This window comes from Oncorhynchus nerka, linkage group LG21 (assembly GCF_034236695.1).
Source record: "Oncorhynchus nerka isolate Pitt River linkage group LG21, Oner_Uvic_2.0, whole genome shotgun sequence".
NCBI classification, from domain to species: Eukaryota; Metazoa; Chordata; class Actinopteri; order Salmoniformes; family Salmonidae; genus Oncorhynchus; species Oncorhynchus nerka.
Genome location: NC_088416.1, coordinates 21,441,896 through 21,453,525, shown reverse-complemented (window position 1 = coordinate 21,453,525; position 11,630 = coordinate 21,441,896).

The following is an 11,630-nucleotide window of genomic DNA, read 5'->3' as shown; positions in this document are numbered from 1 at the left end:
GGCTCTGTAACACCCTTGACAGGACAACTGTGTAGATAATGTTATGCAAATGTTTCAATATGTCAAGCTTAACAAATCACATATGTTAGATGCACAAAACTAATAGGGGTTGGCATGATTTTTAAATGACTAACCATACTGTTCCCCATACAGTACATACAACATCTATAAAGGTCCCTCAGTCAAGTATTGAATTTCAAGCACAGATTCAACTACAAAGACCAGGGAGCCTTTCAAAGCCTCATAAAGAAGGGCATTGATTGGTAGATGGGTAACAATATCAAATCAGACATTGAATAGCTCTTTAAGCATTGTCAAGTTAATAATTATGCAAAGCAAATAATTATGTTTGAGGCAAATCCAACACAACACATCACTGAGGAACTGCCTCCTTGTTTTCAAGCATGGTAGTGGCTGCATCATGGTATGGGTATCTTTTACATCGGCAAATACTGGGGGAGTTTTTCAGGATAAAAAAACATGGAGCTTAGCACAGGCAAAATCCTAGAGGAAAACCTGCTTCAGTCTGCTTTACACCAGACAATGGGAGAGGAATTCACCTTTCAACAGGACAGTAACCTACAACACAAGGCCAAATCTACACTGGTCACTTACCAAGAAGACAGTGAATGTTCCTGAGTGGCCAAGCTACAGCTTTGACTTAAATCTGCTTGAGAATCTATGGCAAGATTTAAAAATAGCTGTCTAGCCATGATACCCAAAATGTTGACAGAGCTTGAAGAATTATGAAAACAATAAGGTGCTAATATTGCACAATCCAGGTATGTAAAGCTCTTAGATAGATTTACCCAAGAAGACAAACCAGTGTAATCTGTGTCAAAGGGGTTTCTAACATGCATTGATTCAAGGGGGTGAATACTTACGCAATGATTATGTTTTAGTTATTTCATTTCTATAAATCGTTAAAACACACTTACACATTACAGAGTATTTGTGTAGATTGAAAAAATAATCTTTTAATCCCAGGTACAATTTCAGTTTCAATACTACCAATAAATAGTTTTACCAATAATGAGTTTTTAAGTACTTTCTGAATTCCTGTTCAGAAGTGTGCAGGGACAGTTGACAATGATAAGATTGTTTATTCAACATAAGGAAACATGCACAGCTGAGGAACATGCTTCCCGAGAGTATACTCATATCTCAAAAATATATAATTAAATATACTTTTTTGAAAATACACTTAACTTAAATGTCCACAAAATATACTTAAAGTCTACTTTCAAAAACTCATGTGCCAAAAATATGTGCATATTACCCAGCATCCTTTTCTGCAGCTGAAGTTCTGATTTATAATATGATATTTTTCCTCATATTTAGCTTATTCAAATGTTTTCATGTTCATTTTCAAACTGAATAGTGTACTTTTAACTACACATGGCATATTACACATTACACATTTTATTTAAATGTTAATTTATCACTGTAATATGAGCAACTAAAGTGTGAAATGCCACTGGTGCACAGTCAAACACATTACTTGACAATTGTTGCTGCAGCCAGCACTGCTTTGTAAATAACATGTAAACATTGGCTGAGAAGATGCCTTGGCCAATCCAAGGTAACCTTTACATGGCTAATTACAATATCAAATGTTGTTAATGAGGTGAAGTCTATTTGTAAAATAATACTGGAAACACATTGTAAATACACCTTATTTGTAAAGGAAACACAGGAATTCTAATTCAAATACAATTTCAATATACTTCAAAATCATGACAAATATACATAAAATGTATTTAAGGTGTATTCAATGCATATTTGCATTGCTCTTTATCTAATATACTAAGTACAATATCAAATCAAATCAAATGTATTTATATAGCCCTTCGTACATCAGCTGATATCTCAAAGTGCTGTACAGAAACCCAGCCTAAAACCCCAAACAGCAAGCAATGCAGGTGTAGAAGCACGGTGACTAGGAAAAACTCCCTAGAAAGGCCAAAACCTAGGAAGAAACCTAGAGAGGAACCAGGCTATGTGGGGTGGCCAGTCCTCTTCTGGCTGTGCCGGGTGTAGATTATAACAGAACATGGCCAAGATGTTCAAATGTTCATAAATGACCAGCATGGTTGAATAATAATAAGGCAGAACAGTTGAAACTGGAGCAGCAGCACAGTCAGGTGGAAGTTGAAACTGGAGCAGCAGCATGGCCAGGTGGACTGGGGACAGCAAGGAGTCATCATGTCAGGTAGTCCTGGGGCATGGTCCTAGGGCTCAGGTCAGTTGAAACTGGAACAGCAGCATGGCCAGGTGGACTGGGGACAGCAAGGAGTCATCATGTCAGGTAGTCCTGGGGCATGGTCCTAGGGCTCAGGTCCTCCGAGAGAGAGAAAGAAAGAGAGAAGGAGAGAATTAGAGAACGCACACTTAGATTCACACAGGACACCGAATAGGACAGGAGAAGTACTCCAGATATAACAAACTGACCCCAGCCCCCCGACACATAAACTACTGCAGCATAAATACTGGAGGCTGAGACAGGAGGGGTCAGGAGACACTGTGGCCCCATCCGAGGACACCCCCGGACAGGGCCAAACACCACTAGAGGGATATCTTCAACCACCAACTTACCATCCTGAGACAAGGCCGTGCTTTTACACCTGCATTGTTTGCTGTTTGGGGTTTTAGGCTGGGTTTCTGTACAGCACTTTGAGATATCAGCTGATGTACGAAGGGCTATATAAATAAATTTGATTTGATTTGATTTGATATAGCCCACAAAGATCTCCGCCACGGCACAACCCAAGGGGGGGGCGCCAACCCAGACAGGATGACCACAACAGTGAATCAACCCACTCAGGTGACGCACCCCCTCCAGGGACGGCATGAGAGAGCCCCAGTAAGCCAGTGACTCAGCCCCTGTAATAGGGTTAGAGGCAGAGAATCCCAGTGGAAAGAGGGGAACTGGCCAGGCAGAGACAGCAAGGGTGGTTCGTTGCTCCAGAGCCTTTCCGTTCATCTTCCCACTCCTGGGCCAGACTACACTCAATCATATGACCCACTGAAGAGATGAGTCTTCAGTAAAGACTTAAAGGTTGAGACCGAGTTTGCGTCTCTGACATGGGTAGGCAGACCGTTCCATAAAAATGGAGCTCTATAGGAGAAAGCTCTGCCTCCAGCTGTTTGCTTAGAAATTCTAGGGACAATTAGGAGGCCTGCGTCTTGTGACCGTAGCGTACGTGTAGGTATGTACGGCAGGACCAAATCAGAGAGATAGGTAGGAGCAAGCCCATGTAATGCTTTGTAGGTTAGCAGTAAAACCTTGAAATCAGCCCTTGCTTTTGACAGGAAGCCAGTGTAGAGAGGCTAGCACTGGAGTAATATGATCAAATTTTTGGGTTCTAGTCAGGATTCTACCAGCCGTATTTAGCACTAACTGAAGTTTATTTAGTGCTTTATCCGGGTAGCCGGAAAATAGAGCATTGCAGTAGTCTAACCTAGAAGTGACAAAAGCAATATACTTAAGTACAATTTTTTTCTATCCAATTTAGATAATTTAAAAAAGATTTAATACACTTAAAATGCTAATAAAATACAATTGACTTTAAATGTATTTAAAACTGTTCCAATTTAGATCATTTTAAATATCCTTAAGTATATTTATCACACACCTACTTAAATATATTCAAATATATTAATTTAGTATGATTTAAATATACTTCAATTTATTTTTTCGCTTGGGTTAATCAGATGGGCTCTTAAAACGGCTCAATTGTCAGTTATTAAAGAGCTCAGGTTTATAAAGTAGGTTTCCAAGGGTAGACAGTATACAATACAATTCCAATAGTGTTACAATGTAGGCTTCTAATACAACTGAATCCTTATTCAATTCTATTTGGAAAGGCGTTATGTTTGTCTCTGGTGAAGGTGACCTGAGGCTCAGACAGACATGTTTAGAAGATCCCTGTCATTATGCGCGCATGTCCCCTTCGGCTCTCTGCAGGTACAACAACAGACCCAGAGTACAGTAAGGGAGCTTGCCAAGGCCAATGACCTCATTGTCTGTCTGGATCAATGAAGATATTCGATCAGGCTCTTGAGGAAGAGGCCTGGTCTTTACTTTGAAACATCACTCCCGTGTTCCAATATTTCTGTGTGGTTTGCAGCGTTGCAATTGTTGTTGTTTTTCACACTTCATATGTGACATCTGAAATAGACAGACAGGCAGACAGACAGACAGGCAGGCAGACAGACAGGCAGACAGATGGCAGGCTGACAGACAGTGCCAGGCAGTGTGTGTGTGTGTGTGTGTGTGTGTGTGTGCAGGCGTGTGTGTCAGCTCCTTATTAACTAAGGAATTCCAGTGGCATCTGTGTGAGAGAACAAACTTCCCTAAGAAAACTTTCCAAACGCCCTGTAACTTTTTGCTCTAAAACACTGTCATCCAGTGCATGGTGATCAATTCCAATGAGCCTTGTATGCAGGATGCATACAATATGCAGGATGCATACAATTTCCACAATAAAATTCCTTCAAACTGCACCACCTGCTGGTCGAATCCTATAGCACAGCATCACTTGGCTGAGTAGAGGTAACGTAGAAGAAAAATGTTTACAAGATCATCTTCAAAATAAATATATTAGTGTTTATGTCCGACAATAAATTATTAATCTACATTTGATTTTCTTAAATTGGTATTTACTGAATTTATAGATTTCTTAAACATTTTTTTTTAAATAGAATGAAACTGTTATTTCCTATAGATATCAGATTTTTAAATTGTGTCAACATATATTTGAGGTTAGATCTTTTATGGTATGGCAATACGAGGATTAATGATGGAAGCCGCAGCCTATCAGTGTGCAGTACAGTGCTCTCTACAAACCCACAGCCCTCAGTACATTCTAAACGGTCAAGATAGCACTGCAATTGGGATGACAAATTCGGTGAGAAATCTTGGGACATGAGAACTCAGTACCACTTGTAAAGAGGAGTGTGGTAGTATACATTCCTAATATACATACAGCAAGTTATCTTTGCCCTGTTATCTTTGAGTTTGTAATCGAAAAATTAGTCTTAGTACTTGATTTGCCAACATGACTACATTGCAGTAAAGTGTTGTTGACTAACATAAAACCAATACCTGTGCAGTGTGTGACTATCACACACTAATTCTTCCTTATTTATTGCCATAATGAATGTACCACTACATTTACAGAGGGTACAAATTCCACCATGCTGTGTGAGGTTAATCCCAGGTATCTTAATTCGTTCACCCTTTTTTAGGCTTTTTTCAGGACAACATTCTTGCAGTGCAGGAAATGTAAAACTTGTATTGTATTTCAGGTTTCAAAAGGCTTCTGAGGTTTGTCATTTCAGACCTGGTTTTCCCTTACGAAAAATGTATCAACCCCTCCAAAAAATGTAGATTAATTTTAATAACAATATACAATTCCTGTTGCTGCAGAATTTTGTTCCTGCTGTAGCAATTTAGCTAAAATTATGATTCTACATCTATCTGTAAACTAAGCCGTTGCTCCTGTATATTGAGCAAAGCCATTGGCTGTACCCCTCCTTTTATCCCCCATCATTTGGGGGTCAGGACCTCTGTGGTACTCTGGCCCACAGTACTTGACATTAGAGGTCGACCGATTAATCGGAATGGCCGATTAATTAGGGATGATTTCAAGTTTTCATAACAAATCGGAAATCGGTATTTTTGGACACCGATTTTTTTTTTTTACACCTTTATTTAATCTTTATTAAACTAGGCAAGTTAAGAACACATACTTATTTTCAATAACAGCCTAGGAACGGTGGATTAACTGCCTCGTTCAGGGGCAGAACGACAGATTTTTACCTTGTCAGCTCGGGGGATTCAATCTTGCAACCTTACAGTTAACTTGTGCAACGCTCTAACCACCTGATTACATTGAACTCTACGAGGAGCCTGCCTGTTACGCAAATGCAGTAGAAGCCAAGGTAAGTTGCTAGCTAGCATTAAACTTCTTATAAAAAACAATCAATCAATCATAATCACGAGTTAACTACACATGGTTGACGATATTACTAGTTTATCTAGCGTGTCCCGCGTTGCATATAATCGATGCGGTGCGTATCGTTGCTCCAATGTGTACCTAACCATAAACATCAACGCCTTTCTTAAAATCAACACACAGAAGTATATATTTTTAAACGTGCATATTTATCTAAAAGAAATCCAGGTTAGCAGACAATATTAACCAGGTGAAATTGTGTCACTTCTCTTGCGTTCATTGCACGCAGAGTCAGTGTATATGCAACAGTTTGGCTGCCTAATTTGCCAGAATTGTAGGTAATTATGACATAACATTGAAGGTTGTGCAATGTAACAGGAATATTTAGACTTATGGATGCCACACGTTAGATCAAATACGGAACTAAGCCTATGATTTGATAGAGCAGTCTGACTGAGCGATGGTAGGCAGCAACAGGCTCGTAAGCATTCATTCAAACAGCACTTTTGTGCGTTTTTCCAGCAGCTCTTCGCAAGCACAGCGCTGTTTATGACTTCAAGCCTATCAACTCCCGAGATTAGGCTGGTGTAAACGATGTGAAATGGCTAGCTAGTTAGCAGGGTGAGCGCTAATAGCGTTTCAAACGTCACTCGCTCTGAGACTTGGAGTGGTTGTTCCCTTGCTCTGCATGGGTAACGCTGCTTTGAGGGTGGCTGTTGTCGTGTTCCAGGTTCGAGCCCAGGTAGGAGCGAGGAGAGGGATGGAAGCTATACTGTTACACGGGCAATACTAAAGTGCCTATAAGAACATGCAATAGTCAAAGGTTAATGAAATACAAATGGTATAGAGAGAAATAAGTCATATAATTCCTATAATAACTACAACCTAAAACTTCTTACCTTGGAATATTGAAGACTCATGTTAAAAGGAACCACCAGCTTTCATATGTTCTCATGTTCTGAGCAAGGAACTTAAACGTTAGCTTTCTTACATGGCACATATTGCACTTTTACTTTCTTCTCCAACACTTTGTTTTTGCAATATTTAAACCAAATTGAACATGTTTCATTATTTATTTGAGGCTAAATTGATTTTAATGATGTATTATATTAAGTTAAAATAAGTGTTAATCGGTATCTGCATTGAAAAATCATAATCGGTCGACCTCTACTTGACATACTGTAAATTGAGTAACTGGCTAATTGAATGAGCATTGGAGGATTAAGGCACATGTTTCACTTACTTTCCAAGTTTTCTGCTTTCACCGAAAGTAATGGATCTCAGTGACCAGGCCTCCATGCTCTCTGAAAAACACTCATAAGGCATTGAATGTGCCTCATTTATAAAAGTTTTTTTAAATGCTTGAAATATGGACATAGATGGTCCATAAAACATTAGTTAACTAAAGAACAATTACTAAACACTAATGCATTGTTACAGAATTAATATACTAAGTGCCACAACAGATGAGTTTAATTTTTGTGAATGATTCCTTATGTGATCTTGAAGTTCAAGACCAAACAACTACCTAGGTAAGGATTCTGGGACAGGCAATGAAAGGTTGAGACAGACCCGGTGATAGAGGCCTGACATGGAGCCAGGCACTCCCATCTAAGTGTATGACAGATCAGTTGTGGGGGCCAGCAGGGGTACGTTTCCAAGGTGTACAATTCCAAGTGACAACAACTATATATTTTGAAATTTACACTGATCTGAAAATTAAGCAATTACAATTGGTTAGTTGGTTAAAACAGGTTAAAACAGGTCAAAACAAGCGAGTAGAGTGCAAAAGGCTTGAAGTCTGTGCTATAATAGCGCATTACACAAGGCCGTCATTATGTTACCAAACTGACATATCAACTAACAGCACGGCAGTGATCTCAGAACAAGCCAAACGGTACGAAAACATTTCAACAGGTTCCAAAGGCATTTGGATCTCTTCCCCAACAACCAGACAAAGGTAGGAGATGTGCCAATGATGCAACAGACTGCCTCAGCTGGGGAGGTGTAAATTACACCTCCAGAGTGATAGCTGAACACATGTGTGCCCTCTGGGATATGGAATGGGGAACAGGCGATCATGGAACTTATGAAGCTTTCGAGTTCAGACGTGGGCTCCACTACTCTGGTGGAAGCAAAGGCAAAAGTAGCACAAGCCACAGCATTGGTTTGTATAAGCCTTGGTTGGTATACGTTTTTCAAAGGCCATTTGTGTATCTACCAGACCTGGATTCAAACACTATTTGAAATAATTGCAAATACTACAGCTGTGCTTGATTGAGGTTGACTAGCATAACAGAACCAATAGATTTATTTTTAAAAACTGCAAACTCTGCCCACCAGGCAGGCTATAGCAAATGCTCCATGTATTTTAAAGATTTCAAATAGTATTTCAACCCAGGTCTGGTATATCAAACACTCAATAATGATGTATCAACTGCCAAGTGAGTCATCGAGAAAGAACAAACATTCTGATCAAAACCACGCTTATGATGACTGTGTATAGTTGTCCTTGGGTTTTAGGTTATTGTCCTGCTGAAAGGTGAATTTGTCTCCCAGTGTCTGTTGGAAAACAAACTGAACCAGGTTTTCCTCTAGGATGTTGCCTGTTCTTAGCTCTATTCTGTTTATTTTTATCATAAAAAAACTCCCTAGTCCTTGCCAAGCATACCTATAACACGATGCAGCAACCACTATGCTTGAAAATACGAAGAGTAGTACTCAGTAATGTGTTGGATTTGCCCCCAAACATAACGCTTTGTATTAATTTCTTTGCTACACTTTTTGCCGTTTTACTTTAGTGTCTTATGGCAAACAGGATGCACGTTTTTGAATATTTTTATTTTGTTGATCCATCCTCAGTTTTCTCCTATTACCTCCATTAAACTCTGTAACTTTGTAGTGACTGGGCTGTATTGATACACTATCCAAAGTGTGATGAATAACTTCACCATTTCTAAAAGGGATATTCAATGTAGGCTTTTATTTGAAGTTTTACCCATCTACCAACAGGTGCCCTTTTCTGCGAGGCATTGGAAAACCTACCTGTTGTTTCTGGTTGAATCTGTGTTTTAAATTCACTGCTCGACTGAGGGACCTCACAGATAATTGTATGTGAGGGGTACAGAGATGAGGTTGTCATTCTATAATCATGTTTTTGTTTTGCACACAGAGTTGATGCAACTTATTATGTGACTTGTTGAGCAAAATCTTACTCCTGAACTCATTTAGCTTACCCTAACAAAGGGGTTGAATACTTACTGACTCAATACATTAAAGTGTTTCATTTTTTAAATTAATTTGTTACATTTCAAAAACATCATTCCCCTTTGACATTATGGGGTATTGTGTGCAGGACTGTTACAAAAAGCTACATACATTTTTTTTTTAAAATTCAGGCTGTAACACAACAAAATGTGGAAAAGTCAAGAGGTGTGAATACTTTCTGAAGGCACATGAGTGTGGGTGTTAATGTGTGTGTGTGTGTGTGTGTGTATGCAAGAGTGTCAGTGTAGGTGTGTGGGTAGAGACCTGTGAGTATGCATATAGTCAGTGCATATAGTCCTTGGTGGGGGTGGGCATCTTTTGTCTATCTGTTTAAACGTCTCATTGCATGGGGGTAGAAGCTGTCTCGGAGCCTGTTGGTCCGAGACCTGATGCTTTGGTACCGCCTACCGGATGGAAGCAGAGAGAACAGTCTATGGCAGGGGTGACTGGAGTCGTTGGTAATGCTTCAGGCCTTCATCAGACACTGCTTGGTGTGTATGTCATGAATGGGTGGGAGCTCGTCCCCAGTGATGTGCTGGGTCATCCGCACTCTGCGGTCGAGGGCGGTGCAGTTGCCATACCAGGAAGTGATGCAGCCAGTCAAGATGCTCTCAATGGTGCATCTGTAGAAGTTCTTGAAGATCTGAGGGGCCTTGCTAAATATCTTTAGCCTTCTGAGGGTGACGAGGCGGTGCCACGCCTTCTTCACAACTGTGCCGGTGTGAGAGGACCATGTTAAGATATCCGTGGTTGGGACACAAAGGAACTTAGAGTGCTTGACCCTCTCATCTCCACTCTGTTGGTGTGGATGGGGGTGTGCACCCCCCCCCCCCCCTGCATTCCACAATCAGCTCCTTTGTCTTGCTGAAGTTACGGTGGAGATTACTGTCCTGGCACCACACTGCCAGGTCTCTGACCTCTGACCTGTCTCATCACTGTCGGTGATCAGGCCCACCACCGCCGTGTCATCAGCAAACTTGATGATGGAGTTGGCCACGCAGTAGTGGGTGAACAGGGAGTACCGGAGGGGACTAAGTATACAACTAAGTGTTGTTGGTCAGCGTGGCGGAGGTGTTGTTACCTACCCTTACCACCTGGGTGCGGCCCGTCAGGTAGTCCAGGATCCAGTTGCAGAGGGAGGTGTTCAGTCAAGGCAAGTTGGTTAGGACATCTACTTTGTGCATGACACAAGTAATTTTTCCAACAATTGTTTACAGACAGATTATTTAACTTATAATTCACTGGATCACAATTCCGGTGGTTCAGAAGTTTACATTCACTAATAGACTGCGCCTATAAACAGCTTGGAAAATTCTAGAAAATGATGTCATGGCTTTAGAAGCTTCTGATAGGCTAATTGACAACATTTGAGTCAATTGGAGGTGTATTTCAAGGCCTACCTTCAAACTCAGTGCCTCTTTGCTTGACATCATAGGAAAATCAAAAGAAATCAGCAAGACCTCAGAAAGAAAATTGTAGACCTCCACATGTCTGGTTCATCCTTGGGAGCAATTTCCAAACGCCTGAAGGTACCACATTCATCTGTACAAAAAATAGTATGCGAGTAAAAACACCATGGGACCGTGCAGCTGTCATACCGTTCTGGAAGGAGACGCATTCTGTCTCCTAGAGATGAACGTACTTTGGTGCGAAAAGTGCAAATCAATCCCAGAACAACAGCAAAGGACCTTGAAGATGCTGGAGGAAACAGGTACAAAAATATCTATATCCCTGCCTGTGCCATTAAACCCCTACAACTCATCCAGAACGCCGCAGCCCGTCTGGTGTTCAACCTTCCCAAGTTCTCTCACGTCACCCCGCTCCTCCGCTCTCTCCACTGGCTTCCAGTTGAAGCTCGCATCCGCTACAAGACCATGGTGCTTGCCTACGGAGCTGTGAGGGGAACGGCACCTCAGTACCTCCAGGCTCTGATCAGGCCCTACACCCAAACAAGGGCACTGCGTTCATCCACCTCTGGCCTGCTCGCCTCCCTACCACTGAGGAAGTACAGTTCCCGCGCAGCCCAGTCAAAACTGTTCGCTGCTCTGGCCCCCCAATGGTGGAACAAACTCCCTCACGACGCCAGGACAGCGGAGTCAATCACCACCTTCCGGAGACACCTGAAACCCCACCTCTTTCAGGAATACCTAGGTTAGGATAAAGTAATCCTTCTCACCCCCCCCTTAAAAGATTTAGATGCACTATTGTAAAGTGGCTGTTCCACTGGATGTCTTAAGGTGAACGCACCAATTTGTAAGTCGCTCTGGATAAGAGCGTCTGCTAAATGACTTAAATGTATAAAATGTTAAATGTAAAAACTAGTCCTATAGCGACATAACCTGAAAGGCCGCACAGCAAGGAAGAAGCCACTGCTCCAAAACCGCCATATAAAAAGCCAGACTA